Source organism: Cryptomeria japonica, chromosome 9 (genome assembly GCF_030272615.1).
Source record: "Cryptomeria japonica chromosome 9, Sugi_1.0, whole genome shotgun sequence".
Classification (NCBI taxonomy): Eukaryota; Viridiplantae; Streptophyta; class Pinopsida; order Cupressales; family Cupressaceae; genus Cryptomeria; species Cryptomeria japonica.
The window spans coordinates 28776945-28802201 of NC_081413.1; positions in this window are offsets into that span (position 1 = coordinate 28776945).

Sequence of the window (25257 nt, forward strand, 5' to 3'; positions counted from 1 at the left end):
TTTAAGAAAATAATTTTAATATCCTTTTAATGAATGTCACCCAAGACTTGCAGCCAAAGAATAAATAATTCTAGCATATTTTATTTAACTTCATGAGGAAAGGCTTCCTCATAATCAACATTATCTTTTCACTTAAATTCTTTAGCAACCAATCTAGTTTCGAACCTTTCAATAGAATTGGTATATGATTTAAATTTTATTTTGCAAACTCAGTTACAACCAATAACATTCTTACCTTTTGGATGTGGCACAAGTACCAAAGTATTGTGTTTTAGTAATGCATCATATTCCTCTTTCATAGCTTTCATTCTTTTTTTCTTTCTTTCTTTCTTTCTTTCTAGCTTCTTGATATGTGATTGGGTCATCTACCTATGATACTTTGGCCATAAGAGGACAAATATTTCTTCCTTGTTTCTTATGGTCTTGGCTATAAATTTTTTTGATACTCCTTGTCATTTTTCTACCTGAAATGTCATCTTCTTCATCCTCACTACTTGCAATTAAAGGCTGATCACAAGCATTAGTTGTTCCATTATATCCTCATTGATGTAAGTATAATTATTTTTAGAGTGAGAAGAAGTGGCTAGAAGACTGGAATGTTAATCAAACATTACATCTCTACTAGCAAGGGTTTTTTCTTGTCAAATCATATAGTTTTTTTAATCTTTTCATACTTATGACTCTTTGTTTCTAACTTTTGCCTTTTTTCATCTAGACTGTATGCTCGAGAAATATACCTAGGTACTTTAAAATACCTAATGGGATGCTAATATAATTAGATGCATAATTTTGATGCTAGCACATGAGTTAAACTCTAGCTTTAGTCCAAGACACAATTATCACCTTATCCCACACAAAATTTAGATGTTAGTGTGTACTTGAGATACCTATGCAATATCGAATTTCATAGTTTTATAAAACTAATAAAAAATTAAAAAGAAATTGTTCTCTTCATTGGACACCCTCTCAAGCTAATCCCTTAGTTTTTCGAACACAATACCCAAAGATATCATCTATGTATAATTTTGTCTCTTTGAAAGTCTTTAGAGTGCTCTAGTTCTCTAAGGATGAATGAAACAAATTTTAAACTTTTCAAATTCTTTAAGAATAATTATAATTTAAACTTTCTTACTTCTCCTTTCTTTTTATAATTGATAATTATTTAGGTGAAATATTGAACTTATAAGTGATTTCCTCTATATGATATACACCTTTCTCTATGCATATCACATTTAATTCAATTCATTACTATTTTCTGTAATGAATTTAAGGAGAGCATTCTAATAAATTTCATTTTAAAAATTCTAAATGATAAATTTTACTTCCCACCTCTACTAGGAACAGTTTTCATTTTTTTGAAATTTTAAGAAGAGGAGGTAGGATGGATCCCTCCTTAAAATACTTGCGTATCATCATCTTACTTGTACATATAAAACATAGACATTATGACTAATTAGAAAGTTGTGGCTAATTAGCTCGTATTGTTTTAAATCACCTAGGAAAAAATCATGCTTTTTGAGTGATTCATTTTACTAATAATTAATAAATCCTAGTGAAAAATTAACCTATCTCTAATGTGGTGAAATTAGGGTTTCCAGCACTAAGTGTATGAAAACCCCTAAATTTTATTTGGGGCACATTACATTAAAAGAGGTTAAAATCCAATAGATCTATCCACAAATCAACAAGGATAGGGTTGAGAATTCTTATTGGATTTGGTTTTGCGAGATGGAATTAATTTCAGCTCTTTTACAATTGAATTGTTGAAATTAGGGTAAATGTGCTAAAACGAAGGTAAAAATGTGGAAATAGTGATCTACAATTGTCGAATCGAGCCAAGAACTTGGATATGAAGATTACAAGACTATTCAGACATGTTACCAAAAGGACCTCTTGATTTGTCAGGACCATGGTGGTAGTGGGCCTGGTCCTCAACACTTTTTGCACTCCAATGGGGGATTGATTCATCATTGTAAATAATGCCAATTCTAAAGATCATAGCTACGTACCTGCTTCCTACAGACATAAAGAAGGGGAAATAGGCTAGAAATAGGGGTTTTCCTAGGTCAAAACCTTGTTTAGGAATTAATCTAAAATGAAATGTTATAAATATTGAAATAAATGATGAATGGATGTACCTCAGATTTCCAATTAATGATAATGGTTCTCTACTTCTTGAATGTAATGAAATATGTTGTATGAAATGATTCATGACCATGTGATGGGGTTTACCTAGTTTGCTAACACTTCACCTAGTTGGTGTTGCTCAATTCCACCAACTCTCCAGGTCTAATTACTCACTAGACCTCCAAGTCATTCTCAATATATTCTAGGGCTCATTCACAATGCTTCCCATGTGCTCATTATGGTTGTCTTGGCTTCAATTTGTCAAATTGACCTCCTATTGTTGTGAGTTGATGCAGAGGTGTTGAGGTGGCTACTAACATTTTTTGAATGCATTTTGGGTCCATTTGAGGTTTTCTTTCCTTTCCTTCCTTACTAATTTCACCATTTTGCCTAGGAAAGGGCTACAAGGAATTAGCCCTATTAGGCCTCCTAAATCCGGTTTTTTAGGGCTTGAGGGAAAATGGTCCAAAAGACCCCCTAGAAATTTTTGGATTTCCTTAAATGAATCATCTAACCTCAAGTTATTTTTTTCGGTTTTGGTTCTTTACTCCTCCGTACAATGCCCTAACCCAAAAATGAGGGTTTTTAAGGGTTTCTATGCATTCTAACGGGCAATGACTGGTCAAGTTGGTGTTTGGGAAATAAATGACTTTTCAAGGCTTACCATTACATTGGCAACTCTGTCCCAGCTTCATTAACCCCTCCAAAATCTTAAATGGTGGTTTGGCATTCACCCTTGCACTTTTCACATCAATTTCACCCTGTCTCCTCTAACTGGGTTGCTCCTGGATTCTCTTAGAACAATGTGACAGTCACATTAAATGTCATCTCCAACACTTTTCCCTACATATATACACTATACAAGTGGTTTCCCTTCATGTCCCAAAAGTCCATGATGGTAGCACGTGTGGAATTCATGGGGCAACCATTTTACATAAAACTGCTATATACAAGCCAAAATTGGCTGTTTGCAAACCAAAAAAAGAAAACACTAATACAAACTATCTACAAATCTTGAAATGAAACCAAAAACTCTGTAACACACCAAAGAAACTCAACCCATTACTAGATCAATGGATTCAATCCATTTGCAATCACAAAATAAGTAAAATAAGTCAAAATGCTGCGAACTAGTCTGAAAATGAGTAGTTTCAGATTGTTGAACTTACAAAACAAAGTCTCCAACCTCGGTAACCATGAAAGAGAGTGTTCTTATATAATTTCCCACATGTGGAGTATTTCTAAGGCATTGGAAAATCCTTAACTCCATCGCTAATCAAATTAGGACAAAAGTTGTAGTGACAACTCATGACAACTTTCAAAAGTTGTCATGACAACTTTTTGCAACTTTGAACTTTTGCATTTTTTGGCCTGCTCAACCTATGAGACCTATTCTAAGCCATCACTCATGACTTTTAAAACATTTCTAAGACTAATTTAACCCTCCCTAATGCCTATACCAATTTTTTACACTTTTGACCATCAAGAAGGTCAACTACCTACTCAAACCACTATTTATGCACAAAATACAAACCTAAGAAGAATTAACTCAATCCTAGGCCTACATTGACTCTAAAAACTCACTCTTGGACCCTCCTAGAGTTCTTATTCACCACTTTACTTGGCTAGGGTTAGTACAAGCCAAAATTGAGAAAATATTACTAGCCTAAGTCCTAGGTGCTCCTGTACCATTCTCCCAAACAAAAGAGATTCATGTCACCTCCTTAGGAATCAAATTCTAATCAATTCCTAGCTTCTTAAACTCTATCTCAAGAACCCATGTAGCTATAGCATCATCCATACCATGGCATTTGATTAGGTGCTCCCAATAGGTTTGATGCCTTATCTTCTTGGTAATCCTTGAACTCAACACCTTGTCGACCTTTGGATTTGTTTTGGCTGGTAATTGAAGGTTATTCACATCATCTGATACCTCTAAGTGACTACAATATGAACCTTTAATTGGTCCCTTGTAGGCAACTAAGTCTTCTATGTTAAAAACCAGTGACAATCCTTTATCACTAGGTAGGTCCACCTTGTATGCATTTTCTCCATAGTTGGCTAGAATGGTACATGGACCCAACCTTCTCATTTGCAGCTTGTTAGGCACTCCTTGCTATAGCCTTTCTTTGTTTAGGTGCACCATGACAAGATCTCCCACTTGAAATTGTAGGTTCTTCCTTCTTTCATCAACTTTTGTTTGATTTTTCTAGTGTTCTCCATCAAGGCTTGCTTGACTAATTTATGTACCTCCTTCATTGACTAAGAAAAGTCTTCTGCATATCCACTTCTTGTTGCTGCACTACCTAAGTCTCTCAACTCCAAAATACCTCTTGGGTGTACACCATAGACCACTTCAAAAGGGCTCTTGTCGGTAGTCCTATTTATAGTGTCATTGTACGCATATTTAGCTTGTGAAAGTACTTGATCCCATGTCTGACCATATTCCTTGGTAAGGCACCTCAATAAGTTTCCTAACCTTCTATTCACCACTTCGGTCTACCCATCTGTTTGAGGATGTTAGGCTAATCCAAAAGAGAGATTGGTACCAAGCTTTTGCCAAAGTGTCTTCCAAAAATGACTCATGAACTTTGAGTCTCTATCTGAAACAATGCTCATGGGTAAACCATGTATCCTTACTACTTCTTTGAAGAATAGATGAGCTATTTGGCATGCATCATGAGTAGTCTTGCAAGGCACAAAGTGAGCCATTTTGCTAAATCTGTCCACAATGACATAAATGTTGTCAAATCCCTTCTTTGTCCTTGGTAAACCTACCACAAAGTCTATACTAATGCACTCCCAAGGTCTATTTGGTATGGGAAGAGGTTGGTATAAACCAGCGTTTGTAGAAGTACCTTTGGCCTTTTGGCAAACCATGCAAGTATCCACATACTTTTTCACATCTTGATTCATCCTTGGCCAATAGTAGTACCTCTGAACCAACTCTTGAGTCTTATTGGCTCCAAAATGTCCACTAAGGCTGCCATTATGCTTCTCTTGTATGAGATTTTCTCTCATTGAGCCTCTAGGCACACAAAGCTGCCCACCTCTAAACAATAGTCCATTTTGCAAAGTAAAATCAAAATATTCACTATGGAAGTGATTTTGATACTCCTTACACACCTTGTAGGCATTTGATAAGTCTTCATCCTTATAGTATAAGCCTCTAAAACTGTCAACTCCTATGCTCCTCAATTGGATTTCTTGGACTGTCAAAAGTCTCCTACTTAATGCATCAGCTACATGGTTTAACTGCCCTTTCCTATGCTTAATGGTGAATGTGTAGGCTTTCATGTAATCCACCCATTTCATGTGTTTATGACTGAGGTTTTCTTGTGAGTGTAGAAAGCTGAATGCTTGGTTGTCCATATAGACTACAAATTCCTTAGGAAGGAGATAGTGTCTCCACTTCCTCAAAGCCTACACTAAAGCATATAACTCAAGGTCATAAGAGGAGTAATTCCTCTTTGCATCACTTAACTTCTCACTATGGAAATCTAGTGGTCCTTGTTCTTGGCTTAGTACATCACCTATTGCAACATTGCTTACATCACATTCCACTATGAAAAGTTTCTCAAAACTAGGAAATACCAACACGGGTTGAGTAGCTTGTTCATTCCACTAAAACTTTTCCTTCATTCCACCTCTAATGGTGTCTAACATTGGTGCACATATAGCACATAATTTCCTAATGAACTTCCTACAGTACTGAGCTAGTCCATGGAAGCTTCTTAACTCTATTACTGACTTAGGAGTAGGCCAATTTAGTATGGCTTCAACCTTGCTAGGATCCATCTTGAGGTTTCCTTGAGACAAAACAAACCCAAGGTAAACCAACTCATGCTTAACAAATTCACACTTATCCAAGTTCATGGTTATATTTTCATCATACAATCTTTGTAGTACATCTTGCAAATGATTAATATGATCTGCCCTATCCTTACTAAAAATGAGAATATCATCTAGATATACCACCACAAATTTACCTATGAAGTCCTTCATCACCTCATTCATGAGTCTCATGAAGGTGCTTGGAGCATTGGATAAGCCAAATGGCATTACAATCCACTCATAAAGACCCTCTGTTGTCTTGAATGTTGTTTTCCATTCATCACCCTCCTTAATCCTAATTTGGTGGTATCCACTTTTAAGGTCAATCTTGGTAAAGTACTTGGCTTCTCCTAAACAATCCATTAGGTCTTCTATTCTAGGAGTTGGAAACCTATATTTTATGGTGATGCTATTTATAGCTCTAGAATTAGTACACAATCTCCAAGTGCCACCTTTCTTTGGGGCTAACATGGTAGGGACAACTTAAGGGCTAATGCTTTTCCTAATTAGGCCTTTGTCTAAGAGCTCTTGGATTTGCTTGGCAATCTCAACATTTTGTTGGGGAGTCATTTTATAAGCTGCCTTGTTAGGTAAGGATGCTCCTGGAATGAAGTCTATTTGATGGCTTATGGTTCTTTTAGCAGGTAAGGTGGTTGGCTATCCATCACTCACTATGCCCTTGAATTTCTTCAACAAGTCTTGAACCTCTATTGGTAAATCTGGCTACTATTTCTTGTCTTCCTCTTTAGGCTTCATTAATAGTACAAACCCTATACCTTCACCTTCCTCAAGTGTCTTCAAGAACTATTTTTCACTCACCAAAAGAACATTAGGACCTGCTACCCTCTTTTCACCTCCCTCAAGGATAGACTGAATCTTGAATGTGACTCCATCTTTTTGAATGAGTATGCATTCTTGGCTCCATCATGGATATCTTGTCTATCAAATTGCCATGGTCTTCCTAATAGAAGATGTCATGCATCCATGGGTAGGACATCACATAAAACCTTGTCCTTATACTTCCCAATGGTAAAATCCACCCATGCTTTCTCATTAACTAGGACATGTTGGCCTTTGTTCAACCAAGTGACTCTATATGCATTGTTGTGAGGTATCCTTTGCAATTTGAGCTTACTCACTGCCTCTTTTGACACAACATTGTCTGTTGACCCTGAATCAATGATCACTTTGCAAACTTTGTCCATAATCTTGCATTTAATCCTAAATAATGACCTCCTTTGGCTAGGCTCTTCTCTGACTAGTTCTTTGATCAAAGTTCTCTTTATCATCAAGTTGTCACCTACTTCTAATTCTAAGGCAACCTCTGAGGTCTTGCTGCTTGAAGACTCTTCTTGAAGATAGTTCACTCTTCTTTCACTACCCTAGGATGATGATCCCTTCTCAGGACACCTATATGGTGGATGGTCAAGTTGGTTACAATGGTAACACTTCATTGTTGCAAAATATGAGGAACCTCTACCTTGTCCACTAGATCTTCCTCTAAATCCATTGTTTGATCCCCTTCCTCTATTGAATCCTCCTTTACTAGTGCCACTCTCTTGCTGGTCAATGATTTTAGACTCACCTTGTGTCCTTTGTTCAAAACTTCTTCCTCCAAAGCCTCCCCTATGGCCTCTATTATCTTTTCTTCTACCTCTGCCCCTATTGCTACTTGAATCATGTCTTCTTTTTAGTTTTTCTTCTACCTTAAGGGAAAGTTGACAGGTTTGATGAACTCTCTTTGGGCTCATTAGACTGATTTCTTCTTGGATGTTCCACCGTAGATCATTTAGGTACCTAGCAACTTTGAGACTCTCTTCTTCCACCGCATGAGATCTAAGGCTAAGTTTGTGAAACTCCTCCTTATAACTACTGACATCAAGGTATTTTTGTCTTAAGTTTTGTCTTTTCCTATGAATTTGCACTTCATAGTCATCAGGGAGATATATTTCTTTGATTTTGACTAACATCCCTTTCCAGGAAGAGATGGGTGCTTTGCCCATTTTATTCCTCTCATCTTGCATAAATTGCCACCATGTGAGAGCAACTCCTCTCATCCTAGACTTAGCTATCTTGACTCTCTGGGCTTTAGTTATGCCTTCACATTTTAAATGGTTCTCCATGCCTTCTATCCATTGTAGGACCACTTTTGTTTCCATCTTACCAATGAACAATGGCAACCCTTCTAGTGATTTACCACTCAAGGCTTTCAATGCCTTCAGGAAAGATTCTTGTTCTAAAAAAATATCCAGTTCAGGTACTTTTCTCATCTTTGACACTTCTTTACCTTTCCCTTCTGCTCCTTCAACCTTTACCAATACTTCATCTGCCTTGGTTTCAATTGCACCAAGCTTACTCTCCAATTCAACCAACTTTTCTTTCAGGAGTCTATTCTCTTCCTCCTGATCATCCACTTTATTTTCCAACTCTGCATTAGTCACCATGCTCTTGTCTCCTATAGATTCCATTGAGGACATCTACTTATCTAGCCCAAATCTTATAGGATCTGATACCAATTTGATGGGGTTTACCTAGTTTGCTAACACTTCACCTAGTTGGTGTTGATCAATTCCACAAACTCTCCAGGCCTAATTGATCGCTAGACCTCCAATTCCTTCTCAATCTCTTCTAGGGCTTTCTTCTTAAACATTCCAAGGTGTTTTCTTCAAGTGTTTTATCTAGGAACCCTACCAATTCACAATGCTTCCCATGTGCTCATTATGGCTGTCTTGGCTTCAATTTGTCAAATTTACCTCCTACTATTGTGAGTTGATGCAGAGGTGTGGAGGTGGCTACTAACATTTTTTGAATGCATTTTGGGTCCATTTGAGGTTTTCTTTCATTTCCTTCCTTACCGATTTCACCATTTTGCCTAGGAAAGGGCTACAAGGAATTAGCCCTATTAGGCCTCCTAAATCTAGTTTTTTAGGGCTTGAGGGAAAATGGTCCAAAAGACCCCCTAGAAAGTTTAGATTTCCTTCAATTAATCATCTAACCTCAAGTTATTATTTTGGTTTTGGTTCTTTACTCCTCCGTACAATGCCCTAACCCAAAAATGAGAGCTTTTAAGGGTTTCTAGGCCTTCTAACCAACAGTGACTGGTCAAGTTGGTATTCGGGAAATAAATGACTTTATCAAGGATTCCCCTTGCATTAGAAACTATATCCCAACTTTATGGACCCCTCCAAAATCTTAAATGGTGGTTTGGCATTCACCCCAACACTTTGCACATCAATTTCACCCTATCTCCTCTAGTCGGGTTGCTCCTGGACTCGCCTAGAACAAGGTGACAGTCACATTAAATGTCATCTCCAGCATTTGTACCTACATATGCACATTTTACAAGTGGTTTCCCTTAATTTCCCAATAGGCCGTGATGGTAGCATGTGTGGAATTCATGGGGCAACCATTTTACATAAAACTGCTATATACAAGCCAAAACTAGTTGTTTGCAAACCAAAACAAGAAAACACTAATAAAAACTATATACAAAGCTTGAAATGAAACTAAAAAATATGTAACACACCAAAGAAACTCAATCCATTTGCATTCACAAAATGAGTAAAACAAGCCAAAATGCTGCCAACTAGTCTGAAAATGAGTAGTTTCAGATTGTTGAACTTACAAAACAAAGTCTCCAACCTCGGTAACCATGAAAGAGAGGGTTATTATAACATTTATCACATGTGGAGTCTTTCTAGGGTTTTGGAAAATCCCTAACTCCATCACTAATCAAATTAGGACAAAAGTTGTCATGACAACTTTTTGCAACTTTGCACTTTTGCACTTTTTGGCCTTCTCAACCTATGAGACCTATTCTAAGTCATCAATCATGACTTTTAAAAAATTTCTAAGACTAGTTTAACCCTACCTAATGCCTATACCAATTTTTTACACTTTTGACCATCAAGAAGGTCAACTACCTACTCAAACCACTATTTATGCACAAAATGCAAACCTAAGAAGAATTAACTCAATCCTAGGCCTACATTGACTCTAAACACTCACTCTTGGACCCTCCTAGAGTCCTTATTCACTACTTGACTTGGGCAGGGTTAGTACAAGCCAAAATTGAGAAAATATTACTAGCCTAAGTCCTAGGTGCTCCTGGACCACCATGAAAAAACCCTAATCACACACAAATGATTGCTTATGAATGATATAATGTTCCTCCACAATGGATGAATGAAGAATATGCAACCTTGAAGACCTCTGGAAATGCTTGATGATAGATGTTTCAATGCTTGATTGCTTGATTTATTGAATGTGAAGACTTAGATTGAAATGAATTGAGTAGTGCCTTTATATATGAGATCCAGAGTTAAATTATTGATAAGGCCTCGACTTCCAAGGGTCACGTTGAGACCCCAAATTCATTTCCTACCAGAGAGGTGGGTCACACCCCTCGTCTAAAAAATGGGCCTCATTGAGTGGTATGAGGGCACTGGGCACCATGGTCTAGGACTAGGGTGTTAGTGCCCTGGTCCTCCTCAATTACAAAATAGAAGTGGGGTCCAGGGATGAGGAAAAACCTCTAGGGAATCATTTGGTAGGTGCATGAGGCATGAAAATCAGAGTTAACACACTGAATGGACCTAAATAGAGGATGAGAGAGAAACAGGCTAAAGTAGGAGCACAAACATGAACTATAAATTGGCTCGGTGACAATTTATGATGCTACATTTAGCCCCCACTTTATTGGGAGTATGAGCATGCAAATCATAGTAAAGTAGAGAAAAGAGATGAAAGAGAGGAGGAATGGTGAGGAGCATGATCACAAGGAGTATAAGACATCACTAATTATTAGGAACAAAGACCCCAATATTAAGATCTTAACTCACTCAAACACATACGAGGGAACACAAAGAAGGACAAAAAACGAAAAAGAAAGACACAAAAAGACAAAAAAAAAGGCGAAAAGACACACAAAACAAAAGATAAAAACCAAAAACAACACCTCAAGTCAGCTAGTTAGAGAGACCTTGATATAAAAATGTCTCAACTAGTAATATCATTCTTGAAAAGTGCAACCTCAAGAACATAAGTGATCACATAAAAGAGAAAAGCATGCATCATCCATGAAATAGAAATAGCTAATCTACAAGCTCATGAGAAGAGGAGAAAGCATGGCTACACACACTAGATGTGTTTTTCTAGGTGATCCATGTCGGGGAGGAGAATAGGAATAGTTTAGCTATATTTTCCTAGTTCCAATCATCCTCATGCATACGTGTGCAAGTGATTTCTAGTTTCAAGTATATAGCACACCATATAAGAGTTTTTTTCCTTTGGTTTGAAGCATTTATCAAACTATTTAAGACATATAATGAAAATGGAAATGCCAAGGGGCGAATGTCTGGTTTTGGGAACATCTCACTTAAGAGTTTATTTTCTCTGGTTTTGAGAATGTGTAACCTCATTTAAGATAGATACATGTCTAGTTTCAAGGACATCTCGAGTAAGAGTTTTCTTTCTTTGGTTTTAGTGATATACACCCCTTCTAAGACATACATCAAAAGTTGTGTCTAGTTTTAGGAATGAAGCATCTCGTATAATAGTTTGTTTTCTTTGGTTCTAAGTCTGAACACCCAATTTAATACATGCAAAGATTTAGTATAATATTATAAAAAGGGAGTGATATGGTTGTCCCCCCTTAAGATGTCAACATAGCCCTATGTTGATGTCTTAAGGAAGATATAAACAAGGATACCTAGTCTTCAACATTAATGAGATATCCTTTAGACAACAATGTCCATAAATCGAAGCCAAAGAGAGAATACTCTTATAAGAAAGGATAAGGTAGTTGAAAAAGAGATCACTTGCACCAAGTGTAAAGAGGATCCTTGGAGGAGAAGAGATATTTTATCAAAAGACATATACCTTGAAGAGGAGTTTCTTGAATAAACATAGAATCTTCTACCAAAATAAAAGGAGAAAAAGAATACATAACTTCCTCCCATTGCTAGGTAAAGGAGATTCTAAATGAAGGATGACATTATTTTAACACAATGTGAGGGGTAAGTTTATGGGCGTGTGCACAAAGATGGTGGTCAAAAAAGTGGACACCACCCAAAAAAAACTTGGAAAAATAGGCAGTGCGTACGCGGTTTTAAAATTTCAAATTCCCGCATATGCACTTAGGTTTGTTCTTCCCGAGCCTAGAAAAGGTAGCGCATACGCGCTGCTTTTAGGAAAATGAGTGCGTATGCACTACGCCTAGGAAAATTAGTGCATACGCATTTCTTATTGGAAAATGAGCCCGTACACGCTAATAATCCAAATAAAACCATGTACGTGGTGCCTGGTAAAAAAAGTTTTAAAAAAAAACTGGGTCTCATTTACCCTTAAATCACATTTTTAACTTTGTTTTTTCCCTATTTTCTCACCTAAATCACGAACTGGGTGCTAAATTTGTCCTCCAGGCTATGGATCAAGGTTAGTTTTTGTTTATTTTTGTCTTTCTTTTTGGTTTATGCAATTTGTTTTACATTTTGAATTTAATTTCATTAATTTTGATTAGGTTTTTTCATTTTTTGTTTCAAAAACCAGATTCTTCTAATCCAGAACAAGAACAACCAAATGCACCTCTTGGAAACCCACAAGAACAACCAAATGCACCTCCTGAAAACACACAAGAACAACCCCCAATTCCTCCTTTTGACCGCACAACCGAAACACAGGAAGAATTAATTAATCAGTTAGGACAAAATACGTCTAAAATCAATAGACTGATTGTAAAGTTGAAAACTTCTAAACTTGACCATCATCAATCCCTCACCACTAGCCTAGAAACATTAGCTAGTGGTGCCATAGCTGTTTCCACAAAAATTACCAAATGGGGAAGCTTTAGGGATAGGTGTCATCAATTCTATGCCAATGGGCTATCATACGATGGAGTAAAAAAGAAAAATATTTCTAAACAACAAATATGTGCCCTTTTTGTTGATCCCAAAACTGGTCAGTCATTACCTCTTAATGCAAAGAGGTTTCCCATACATTGGTGTACCAATGCGCAGATGAAGAATCTTTTTTGGCAGAGGTGGTGGATGGGCTTTGATGATCCACCTTGTAATAATTATGAGGTGCCATTATATTTTTTGAGAAAAATATATTGTGAGTTTGTGCTCAATGTGCGGCCAAACTATTTTGACATGAGAGAGTTTCATGGTAGAGGTGGTGGCTCTGCCCAAGATAGACCTAGAGCCTGTAGGCAATTAGCCACGGAGAGTCACCGCCCCCTAGCACCCAAACCCAAGGTGCACCAGGCTGTCCCATTAGAGCTGAAAGATTTGATGGAGCTACAGACTCTTCAGGCGGCCACAACATTGACTGGTGCCATCATCTAGCATGAGACGTCATTAGCACACCCTATTGTATTGGATGACGAGCCATTAGAGGGCGACATAGAGCCCATCGAGCATATGTGTGTCAGTTGCTCGGGGATAGATGATGCAGCCGGTGCAGATGGATACTCATATCATCTGTGCACGATTTGCAGTTGTATATGTTAGGCTCACATGGTTGAGGATGTCATGCTGACAGATGAGTTGATGGACATGGTGTTTGCCCATGAGCCACAGACATAGGTGTGTTGATTTGAATTCATAACATTTTATTTATTAGACACTTTAAATTTGTAATTACATAAATGAATTTTCATTTATACATCGATTTAAATTGAGACAAATAATATGCATTTCAGGATGCAGCAACTGTATCCCATACACCTCCCCTAGTTACCATAGTTGCAGCTTCGATGCCTGAGGTATAAATTTTGTAACATGTTAAAATAGAATAGTACACTTTGAATTCAAAAAAATACAATATATACTAACTATCTTTAATGCTTGGTCCAATTTATGGTTTGTAGGTGTTGACAGGGGACAAAATGTCCTAGATTGATGACATCACACTGTCGGCAATCCATTTTGGCCTACAAGGCTATACGGTATCATATTTTGTACAACTCTTTTTATGTATTGTTTTGATGGAATATGCAAGTCATTTTATTTTAGATTTTTAAAATTATGTTTAATTTATTATCTATACTAATATCTCATGTTAATTTTCTATTTTTAGGGCACCCCCTCCATGTCTAGGGTTCGTCCTAAGAAAAAGAATTCCTCGAAGATGCCAAAACATGTGAAGAAGATAATTGAAGACATTTTTAGTTGTACAATTGTTTGAAAATGTTGAAATCAAGTATTAGTTGGGGTTTGTAGACTGATTAGTGTTTTTTGTCTATTTTACATGTACAATGGCCATTGAGCTTTGTGGATATGTTGAATGCACCTGATTCATCCATGAATCAAGAGAGGGTAGAGGTATGTATCTCTACTTTATTTTCATGATTTCATGATTATATGCATGTGTACATGTGAACTTGTGATATATTATAATCTTATAATTTTTTCATACAGGAAATATCCATACCTATTTCATCAATGGCGAACCCTCCTCCTTGCATTGGAGAAGCATATCAGGATCCAATACACTTTTGTTTGATATGCAAAATTAATTGTTTTCAACCTTCAATACTTATCATTATATTAATTGTATTTAATCTTTGTACATTTTTTGTATAGGTAATAGCGACCATTTCTACAGAGATGGTGAGCCATCCTCATTCCATTGGAGAAGCATCTGAGGCATAGGTACGTCATTGTTCTCTATATTATAGCTTTTAAGTGTTTTTGATATATTTATGTTAGAACATTGTATTAATTGTACATTTAATCTACAATAGACTCCTTCGCGGTACGACCATAACGTGGATCCATTTAAGTATGTCTTCAAGAAAACTCCTAAGAGTGACAAGGAGAGGAGAGCGAAGACATTAGCTCCTGGATCAGCCGATGAGGTAATCTACATTTCAATTGCAAAGGAATTAAAGTTAAATGCATAGTTATGTTGTTAATTGTGAACTATTTTCTACAAAAGAATTCTAACTTGGCTTTTGAATTGTGGTTTTGTAGCCATCTATAGAGCCACGTACTACACCGAAGAGGCTTGATTTTGATGATCCACCACAAGTTTAGGATCATATAGTGTTAGTTTTGGTCATAGAATGACCAATACATGTAGATATATTCTACATTTTTATTGTATATCGATTTGGACATGGCATATGCCACATTTTTGTAATACTTGTATTGACTTGACAGACATGCCTTTTTTAATGTATATAAATATCGATATTCAATCCAATAAATGTGTAATGAGTTCATTATTTTGTATTTGTTGTATTTTGTGGTTGTCCTTTTATAAATTTAAATGAATATTTGCATATGTAATCAACAATATGAATATAAACAACAAAAATATATGATATAAAGCATTGCAATCGTGGAATATGATTTGATAAAATTTCTAAAATGTTGAATTAACCCTACAAAACTCCTTGTATTCAGTCATTATTGTGTAGTCACTGTATTTGGTGGCTGCCTTTTTATAAATTTAAATGAATATTTGCATATGCAATTAACAATATGAATATAAACAACAATGTGTTTGGTGTGAGAGAACCCTCATGCTCGCAATGGTCAAATTATGTTCATCGTGTGCACAAACCAACATCGCGAGTGTGTTCGGGTGGGCAGGTTTACGCTAGGCATGGCCCTGTCATGCATCCCAAAGCACCAGAACGTCGAGAGTCATACCCTACTGGTGCGATCTCTCAAGTGCCCTGAGTCCAAAAAATTATCAAACTATGATGGACTATTTCTTCCATTCCACGACACATATAGTCGATCTATTTTTTCTAGTGGGATCATGTGAGGCTCCTTTCCAATGGCCTATCTCGGTTTTCGATGACTCAGAGCCATTTTCAATTAGTAGCATTTTTTTGCCAACTCCAAAAACCATCAGTTGCTTGCAAGGAAAAGTTGCAAGATTGGCTAGAATTTATTTGGTTCATTGTGTGCTCAAACCGATGTCGTGAGCACGTCCGGGTGGGTAGGTTTACACTAGGCATGGCCCTATCGTGTATCCCAAAGCACCAGAACGTCAAGAGTCATACCCTATTGTGTGATCTCTCAAGTGCCCTGAGTCCAAAAATAGAAACTTGTGTAGAGTGATAATACATGCATTGCACTTCATTTTGAGGTTGTAGTGTATAATTTTCAGTGAAATCAATGATAGAGACAATGGTGCCAAGAGGAAATGTGTCCTTACATAACTTGAATTTCTCATCTAACCATCGAGCTCTATGTGTATGCATTATGTACTCATAAACTAGTTTCTCTTGAAACATTTTCATAAATTGAGCTACACATATATCATTTTTCACTAGCTCACATCTCTTCAAATCTTTTCCATCTTTAACTCCATATGTGACTGTCTTGTATTTTTCGAAAGACACTAGTTTTGTACCAATTTCATGTGTTCTCTACAAATGTATGCATCTTGGTAAACATTGCAAACCACCACATATAGCACAAGAACCTTCCAAACAAGGCATCTTATAATAAATGCAACCATCATGTCTATTACATAGCACACTTGAAATAAATTCTCTTGCTGACTTAGGAGGTGCTTGTATATTACATTCCTGCAAAACATCATTAGTATGCAAAGTAGAACAAATATGATGAAAAATATCATAATGCATGGAAAATTCAATATGCATCATACAACAACAAGTGGTGCGTACATGATTAATCTTAATATAAAAAGGTTTTGCCATTTCAAAAAATCTTTGAGAAATTCTTATTTGAGGAAACTTTTGAAGGAATCTTTCATAAAATTTAGTTTGAGTCATATCCAAATAGTGTTTGGCATGTGGTTGATGGTTTCTAGATCCAATTTGTCTTCTAACAACATCTCTTTGGTTGGGTGATACTCTTGTGTTGTCATGCCAAAAATTTTCAATTAATGTTTTTAGTGCATCTACAACAACCATGTCTTTGCGTGGTAGTCTACCTGAGAATGCCCAAAGAGAATTATTGTTAGGTTCCTCTATTTGTTCTTGCCTCTTTAATGCTTTACTTAATGTTGTTCTACTAACGTTTAATGACTTACTTGTTTTTCTTATCAAACGATCTTTTTTTATTTTCTTGCTCATTATGGTTGATGTAATGACACATTGAGTAGCATTAGAATCTTTACTACGTGATTTTGAACCAATAGATTGATATGCATCAAATAGATTTCTGACAATAGTTCTTTCACTATTACTTTCAGATGATCTTGGGCCTAGAATTTTCATTGTCTCTCTAAAATTCAAATTTTTAATCATTTGAACAATTAATTGACATCTTGTGGTTTGATTTAAGTTTTTAAAATAGTTTTGCCATATTCTTTTAACCATTCTCCTACAAGTTTGTTCATTCATTTTATTGGGCATTGACTTCAATATATTCTCATCAATGTCAATTAGATACTTTGGTTTCCTATGAATGATTCTAGGAGGTGTTAACATCGATGCATTATGTACATTCAATTCATCAAGTAGAGAAGGTGTAATATGTTCATCATTTAATTGATTATTCAATGCGGTATCTTCTTCAATTGTATTAGGTTCAAACGATAAATTATCAAATGTTTCTTCTTCAATTGCATTAGGTGCATTATATTCGTTTGGTAAATCGAATTGAGATGTTGAGGTTGACATACCTTCTTCTCCCATTGTTCTTATGTCACACAATTTCTTCATATGTTGCCTTTGTCTTTCCTTTTGAGCCTCTCATTGTTCCATCATTCCTCGCTTGTTCTTTCCCATGGTTGATATCAGTTGACCTAAATAGAATCATATTACATGTATATGTAAAGAAAAGTTAAAAAATAAATAAATAACCATAAATATGCATCTTATCACTATTTTTTGGAATCAAACTATTAAACAATCACAATTCAATCATTTCAAACCATGCAAAAACAAAAAACTAATAAAAACAACAATTCAATCATTTAAAATCATGCAAAAACAAAAAATTCACTTACTTTTATGTATACAACAGTGATAGAAGTGCAGACATAGTTCCAGTGGGGCCTTCAACAACCTCAAAAACTTATTTTGAGGCCGTTGAGGCTCTTGGGAAACTAAAACTATGTCTATAAACCATGTACACGCTACATTAATAACCGCGTAAGCGCTGTTAGACCATAAAATGTTGACAAGACCAATGGTATTCTTTTTTGCCATTCTAGGCTGATAAGTAGCGCATACGTGCTTATGAGTAATAAGTACCACATACGCGCTACTAAGCCTTAAAAAAGTTATAGCAGGGCATGGAACTAATAGTTTCAGTACCTCGTACGTGCTCTTGAGAGAGGTAGAGGGAGGGAGACAGATAGAGATAGAGAGAAAGAAGAGGGGGAGAAGGGAGAGAGAGGAGAGGGAGAGAGAGAGGGAGAGAGGGAAGGAGGGAGAGGGAGAGAGAGAGAGAGAGAGAGAGAGAGAGAGAGAGAGAGAGAGAGAGAGAGAGAGAGAGAGAGAGAGAGAGAAGAGGGGGGTAGGAGGGAGAGAGGGAAGGAGAGAGAGAGAGAGAGAGAGAGAGAGAGGAGAGGGGGGTGAGAGAGAGGAGAGGGAAGGAGGGAGAGGGAGAGGGAGAGAGAGAGAGAGAGAGAGAGAGAGAGAGAGAGAGAGAGAGAGAGAGAGAGAGAGAGAAGAAGGGGATGGGAGAGGGAGAGAGGGAAGGAGGGAGAGAGAGGGAGAGAGGGAGAGAAGAGGGGGGAAGGGAGGGAGAGGGAGGGAGAGGGGAGAGGAGGAGAGGGGAGAGGGAGGGAGAGGAGAGGGGAGAGGGAGAGAGAGGGAGAGGAGAGGGGAGAGGGAGAGAAGAGGGGGGAGGCAAGGTAGAGAGAGGGAGGGAGGTAGGAGAGAGAGAGAGAGAGAGAGAGAGAGAGAGAGAGAGAGAGAGAGAGAGAGGGAAGGTAGAGAGAGAGACAGAGAGAGACAGAGAGAGAGACAGAGAGAGAGAGAGAGAGAGAGAGAGAGAGAGAGAGAGAGAGAGAGAGAGAGAGAGAGAGTCGGGGGAGAAGAAGGGGTATGGAGGAAGGGAGAGGGAGAGAGGGAGGGAAGGGAGGGAGAGAGAGAGAGAGAGAGAGAGAGAGAGAGAGAGAGAGAGAGAGGAGGGGGTAGGAGAGGGAGAGAGGGAACGAGGGAGAGGGAGAGGGAGAGAGAGGGAGAGAGGGAGAGAGGGAGAGAAGAGGGGGGAAGGGAGGTAGAGGGAGAGAGAGGGGAGAGGGAGGGAGAGGAGAGGGGAGAGGGAGAGAGGGGGAGAGGAGAGGGGAGAGGGAGAGAAGAGTAGGGAGGGAAGGTAGAGAGAGAGAGAGAGAGAGAGAGAGAGAGAGAGAGAGAGAGAGAGAGAGAGAGAGGGGCTGGGAGAGAAGAAGGGGTATGAAGGGAGAGGGAGAGAGAGGGAGAGGGGAGGGGAGAGGGAGAGAAGATGGGGGAAGGGAGAGGTAGAGGGAGGGAGAGAGGGAGAAAAGAGGGGGGTAGGGAAGGGAGAGAGAGGGAGAGAGGTAGAGGGAGGGAGAGAGGCAGAGAAAGAGAAGAGGGGGGTGGGAGAGAAGAAGGGGTATGGAGGAAGGGAGAGGGAGAGAGGTAGAGGGGGAGAGGGAGAGAGAGAGAGAGAAGAGAGGTAGAGAGAGAGAGAGAGAGAGAGAGAGAGAGAGGTAGAGGGAGGGATAGAGAGGGAGAGTACGGGGGGGGAAAGAGGAGGGGTCTTAAGGGGTCATAGGATACCATATGACCTCTTAGGAAACAATATGACCTCTAATGACACCTAAGGGGTCATATGGTGGGCTAATAAAATGATATATTAAATTTAAAGTTAAGAATAGAAGATCATACAATGAGACTCCAAGCAAACAAACAACGAGGCTTCACTAAAAAGCAAGTGTAAGAGCTTGACCTAACCCTAAGAGTACTGCCTAAGTTCTAAAACATATGATGCTATTAAATTTGCAAGGTTATAAGACTGATCTCGATTGTGACTATAGGAATTACACACTTGATTTCTTTCATGGGTATGTACCATTCCAAGCTATTTGACAAGTGATGATCATCATATACTACCACTGCCATGCATAAAACAAACTTTAATTTCTTTAGGTGACAGGCATTGTGTAACAACATGGGAACTCTCACATACCCACCACTATCATTCTACAGGATATCATCTTTGTTACTCTCCCTCTTTCTCTTCCTACCTGTTGTTTTCTTCTGAAAAACATACTGCAGGTACTCTGACTCATCATGTTGCTTTGTTGACACTATTTTCCACATCTGCTCTGCTCATTAAAGACACATTTGAGAAGAATATTGCTACAGGTTTCGTTGTTTGTCACGGTAAAACACCCATGGTTCAATTTCAAACCCTATTCCTCCTATTCAATATACACACAAAAATCCATCAATCAATTTTTTTAGGAGAGGATACATGATAAAAATCAAAGAGGAAGTTGCAGACAAGAAATAAATTCACTTACTTCTATAGAAGTGCAGACATAGTTGTAGTGGGGTATGGAGGGAGAGAAGAAGAGAAAGAGGGATGGGGTATGGAGAGAGAGAGAGAGAGATAGAGAGAGAGAGAGAGAGAGAGAGAGACCTTGTATGCGTTTGAGAGGGAGAGATGATACACTTACATGTGTATATATATGTTTAATATATTATATATATACATATATTATATGTATATAAACATATTATATATACAATGTCATATTATACACATATTGTATATTACATATATTATATGTATATACACATATTATACATAGAATATCATATTATACAATAGAGCATACGCACTGTTTATAGTAAAAGTAGTGCATATGCGCTATTTATAGGGAAACAAGCATGCATGTGCTTCTTACACTATAAGCACCCCGTACACGCTTTTTAAACCATAAGTACCCCATATGTGCTTTTGACTGTTTAGGCTTGGAAATAGGCCTGGATGACAAAGCTACGGATTGGAAGTTTGATTTCCCACCATTTCTCTCATTTTTGACATGTTTTATTTTATCCACTTGGTTTATCGACTTTGTCATCATCAGGTTTACACTTCATAAAGTGGGTATTTCTAAAATTTCCACCATATTTTCATCCATCTTTTGAGCTTTCTAACCATATAATTTGTTTTCAATTTGAACAACAATAACATATTATTATTGAATTTCTTTTACTAGTGTCTCCATAGTTCTCAGACATAGGTGTACCATTTTTTGAATAACTTTTGATATACTTATCCAAATTTAAAAAAAATTATATATTATTGTATTGCACTTGATTCTTTAAAATTTAAAAAAAAAAAAAAATTGTATTTTCGATTTGTTTAGTGTAGCTTATGCTTCACACACGAATAGGTACCAAATTTTCAGGATGTGCTCAATTGGAAAAATCATAAAAAACAAAATACTCAACAAAAAATTACAAAAAAATACACATCTTCTAGTTCACACTCTTAACTATCTTTTTGCCAAGGAATTTGTCAAAATAATAAATCTAACTATGACTTTTTTGATGCGCACGTCAGACACTATGTTATGTTTTTCAGAAAAAAAAAAAAATAGGTTCAGTTTTTCATGTGCGAAGGATTTGACCCCCTTAATCTTATCCAATTTTGAAAACATTTAGTATTTTGGAAACTAGATTCAGAGTACTACAATATTTGTTCTTTGATTATCTTCATACCTTGAGTGGATGACTTTCAAAGTTTGCCTCCAAGTTCAAGTTCACCTGATTTCAGAAAAAAAAGTGTCCACTTATACCCCCCTTTTTGACCACCATCTTTGTGCACTTACCCTTATGATAGATATACATTGCCAATTGTAAAATAGGTTGTATACAAGGGCATACACCTCTCACATAAGAGGTAATCCTTGAGAAAACAACAACTTCACATAAGGAATAACATCAAATCATAAGCATACACCACTCAACAAAGGAAAAAGTACACAGGAATATATGTGAGTATTCAATGTAAGAAAAGATATTAATATATGTAAAATGCATCTCCAAAGAAGATGTAATATTCAAAGAGAAAGAGAGAGAATTAAAATGAAAGATCAAATATTCCACTTAAGTAGAGATTAATCATAAAGGACACATTCCATGCAAGAAAGAATATTAAATATGAAAATGCAACCCCTAAACGGAATAATGAAACTTTAGATAAAGAGAAAGGATAACATAGAGGAAATGATGAATCATCTTTTTGCCCAATATATTTGATACAAAAAAAGAACTACCATTAATGATAAAGAGTTCACAATTAAGTTAACTAATTGTCCCATAGGGTGAGGATAAACATGAAGGTGAAAAGAGTCCTAAGGCACTACTTTATCACAAAAAAGAGAGCAAGATCAGTTCAAAGACACATATGAGCAAATATCATATTGTTCTTGAACAAATTCCTTAAATGCCTTACACTTTCAAAGAGAATAAGAACCACCATGATGAATAAGACAATACTCACTACCTTATTTATGCTTATTGGTAAACTTTACAAAAGGAAAAACAACATTCTTGTTATACTTCAATCTCCAAAAGATTCTAGTTGCTAATTGTTCTTGATCATCAATAGGTGTTGATTTGGTCTTTTGAGATTAGGACAATGGTTGTTATAAAAGGAAGGTTTGTCTTCATTGATTTTAACAATTCCTTTATCAACTAATTCTCTTATACTTTTAAAAATTTGGACAATCATTAGCATGATGGTCATGACTTTGGTGAAATGAGAAAAAAAGATTTTTATATGAGCGATAAGTCTTATGTCTTGCGAGATAATCTTTAAAATATTGAATCCTAAGGAGGTCATCCATAAGAGAATCATGATAATTTCCCAGACCTTTGTTTCTAGCTTGTGTAGGAGGTTTTATAGGGACTCTAATTCCTTGTTCGAATTTTCCAAGCCCTTGTCCTCTAAAACCTTGTTTTGATATTATGTTATAGCCACTCCTATAGGAATTTATCGATTGAGAGGGACGAGGAACATTATAATGGATTTCTTTGAAATTTGTTGTGTAACTATGTTTAGAGGGAATAGAGGGACAAGTAGATGAGGAAGGAATATCATGTCAAGGAAGATTTTCCTTTCTATTGCCATGCATATCCTCTTTGGTTGATTTGGAAGGAAGATCCTTATCATCTAAGGCGTCATATTTTCTTAACTTTATGTGGGGAGATAGATCATGATTAAAATGCATAACATCATCTTCACTACAAATATTTTGATGACAAACATAAGCTCTAGGAGAATAAGGAGGATGTATAGAGAATGAAACACCAATACCTTGATCTTTCCCCACTTGCACTACACTATGTGTATGAAAAAAAGATGGTTTTGTGTTGATCTTCAATGCTTGCTCTTTATTAGAGAGATCATTGATAGGAGTATTAGCTTATTCTTCATTCAAATTGGACACCCTAGGAGAGGTACAAGTATTGGAATTTTCCATTAACATCTCTAGGATTTGGATCTACAAAAGCTTTTATTTGATCTACATATGAAATACATTTTCCTAAAAATATCACCATAGAACAACATGCATGATAGATGAAATATTTGAGATCTAATTGATTGGTTGAAAATAATTTGGAAACTCTAAAAATGCAATATGCCAAAGCGCTATGAATGAAAAGAAGTAATATGAAATGAAAGAAGCCATTATCAAACACATGATCATAAAAAATATAAGTGAAAAGAAAATTAATCATATGTGAAATAGAAAATAAATCAGATTTATTAAGTACCATTATGAATATTTAAAATCAGATCTGAAAATTGATTTGAAAAATTAAGCAACCTGCAGATCAAATTAACCAAAATAAACTAGGGTTTTAAGAAATTAAAACCTCTAAATTTATGTAATTTGATTAAAATAAGATCGATGAATACAAAATTAAATTTTAGAATGTCCACAAATCATGTTTGAAACAATTATTAGACAACTCACAAGCTCAATTTTAATATTAAAAATTAGGGTTTTTGTGATTTTAACCTCTAAATTTTAAAAATTCAATTGGAAATTAAACTCGTAAATTTAAATTGCATAAACATTCAGATCTGAGAACACAAATCAGAATTAAAGGTGTAAGATGTCAGGTTCACCAAAATGTAATATGGTGAAATTAGGGTTTCCACCTTAAGTGTATGGAAACCCTTAAATTTCACTTGAGGTACATTATATTAAAAGAGATTGAAATCTAATAGATCTAGCCAAAAATAAACAAGGATAGGATTGAGAATTCTTATTGGATTTGGTTTCAGGAGATGGAATTGATCTAACCTCTTTTAAAATTGAATTACTTAAATTAGGGTAAATGTGTTGAAATGAAGGTAAAAATGTGGAAATAGTGAGCTACAATCATCAGATTGAGCTAGAAACCTAGATATGAAAATTATAAGAGTATTCAAACTTGTTCCTAGAAGGATCTCCTGATTTATCGAGATCGTGGTGGTGGTTGCCCTTGTCCTCTGTACTTTTTGCGCTCCAATGGGGGATTGATTTGTCACTATAAATAATGTTGATTCTAAAGATTGCAACTTTGTACCTACTTCCTACGCACAACAAGAAGAGTAAATAGGTTGGAAATAGGGGTTGGAGATAGGGGTTAGAGTAATCGGGTCTTTACTTGATTAATTAAACAACATATGTTTAATTATTTAAGTTCCCTTTATCTCTTTTTACACTTAAGCTAACTTTAGGTGCATAATAATTAAATCTTTTATTAATTATTATGTGCAAGCCTAGGTTTTCCCTTTTAGGGTTTCTTGACCTATTAGAGGTTAATTTTCTTTTCTTTGTATCATTATCACATTACACATTTTGGTGAATATTGAGCTCTTATCTTTTTGAGCATATTTTCTATGTATTTGTTTTTCCTTTGTTGCTTCCTTGCTTCTCCTTGTAATAGGTTTATTCAGCTTGCAGAGATCATTGGGGCTCCTATGGTGTTGTATTTCTCAACTCTCACATGGTATTAGAGCTTCAGATCTGCAACTACCTATTCTTGTTTTGAGTATTTTGCATTGGAAGCAGATCTGAGGTTTTTTAGAAGTTGTTTTGTGCACCTAGGGATAGGCCTTTTTTCTGAGCACTTTGCACCTAAATGGAACTCACCATCATACTTAGAAGGCCCAAAAACCCCTATGGTCATATTAAAATTGACCTGTTTTGACTCCTAAGCCTCTGAGGGTATTTTTTCTTCAGTACCAGACTGTACGACCCTAGCACATAGTTCGAGAAAAAAATTCAAATTTTTGTTTTTTTTCATTTTTATAGCATGCAAGCCGAAAATTGTTTTTTTGCAAAAAAAAAAAAAAAAATCATTCAAAGAGCTTTTGAAAA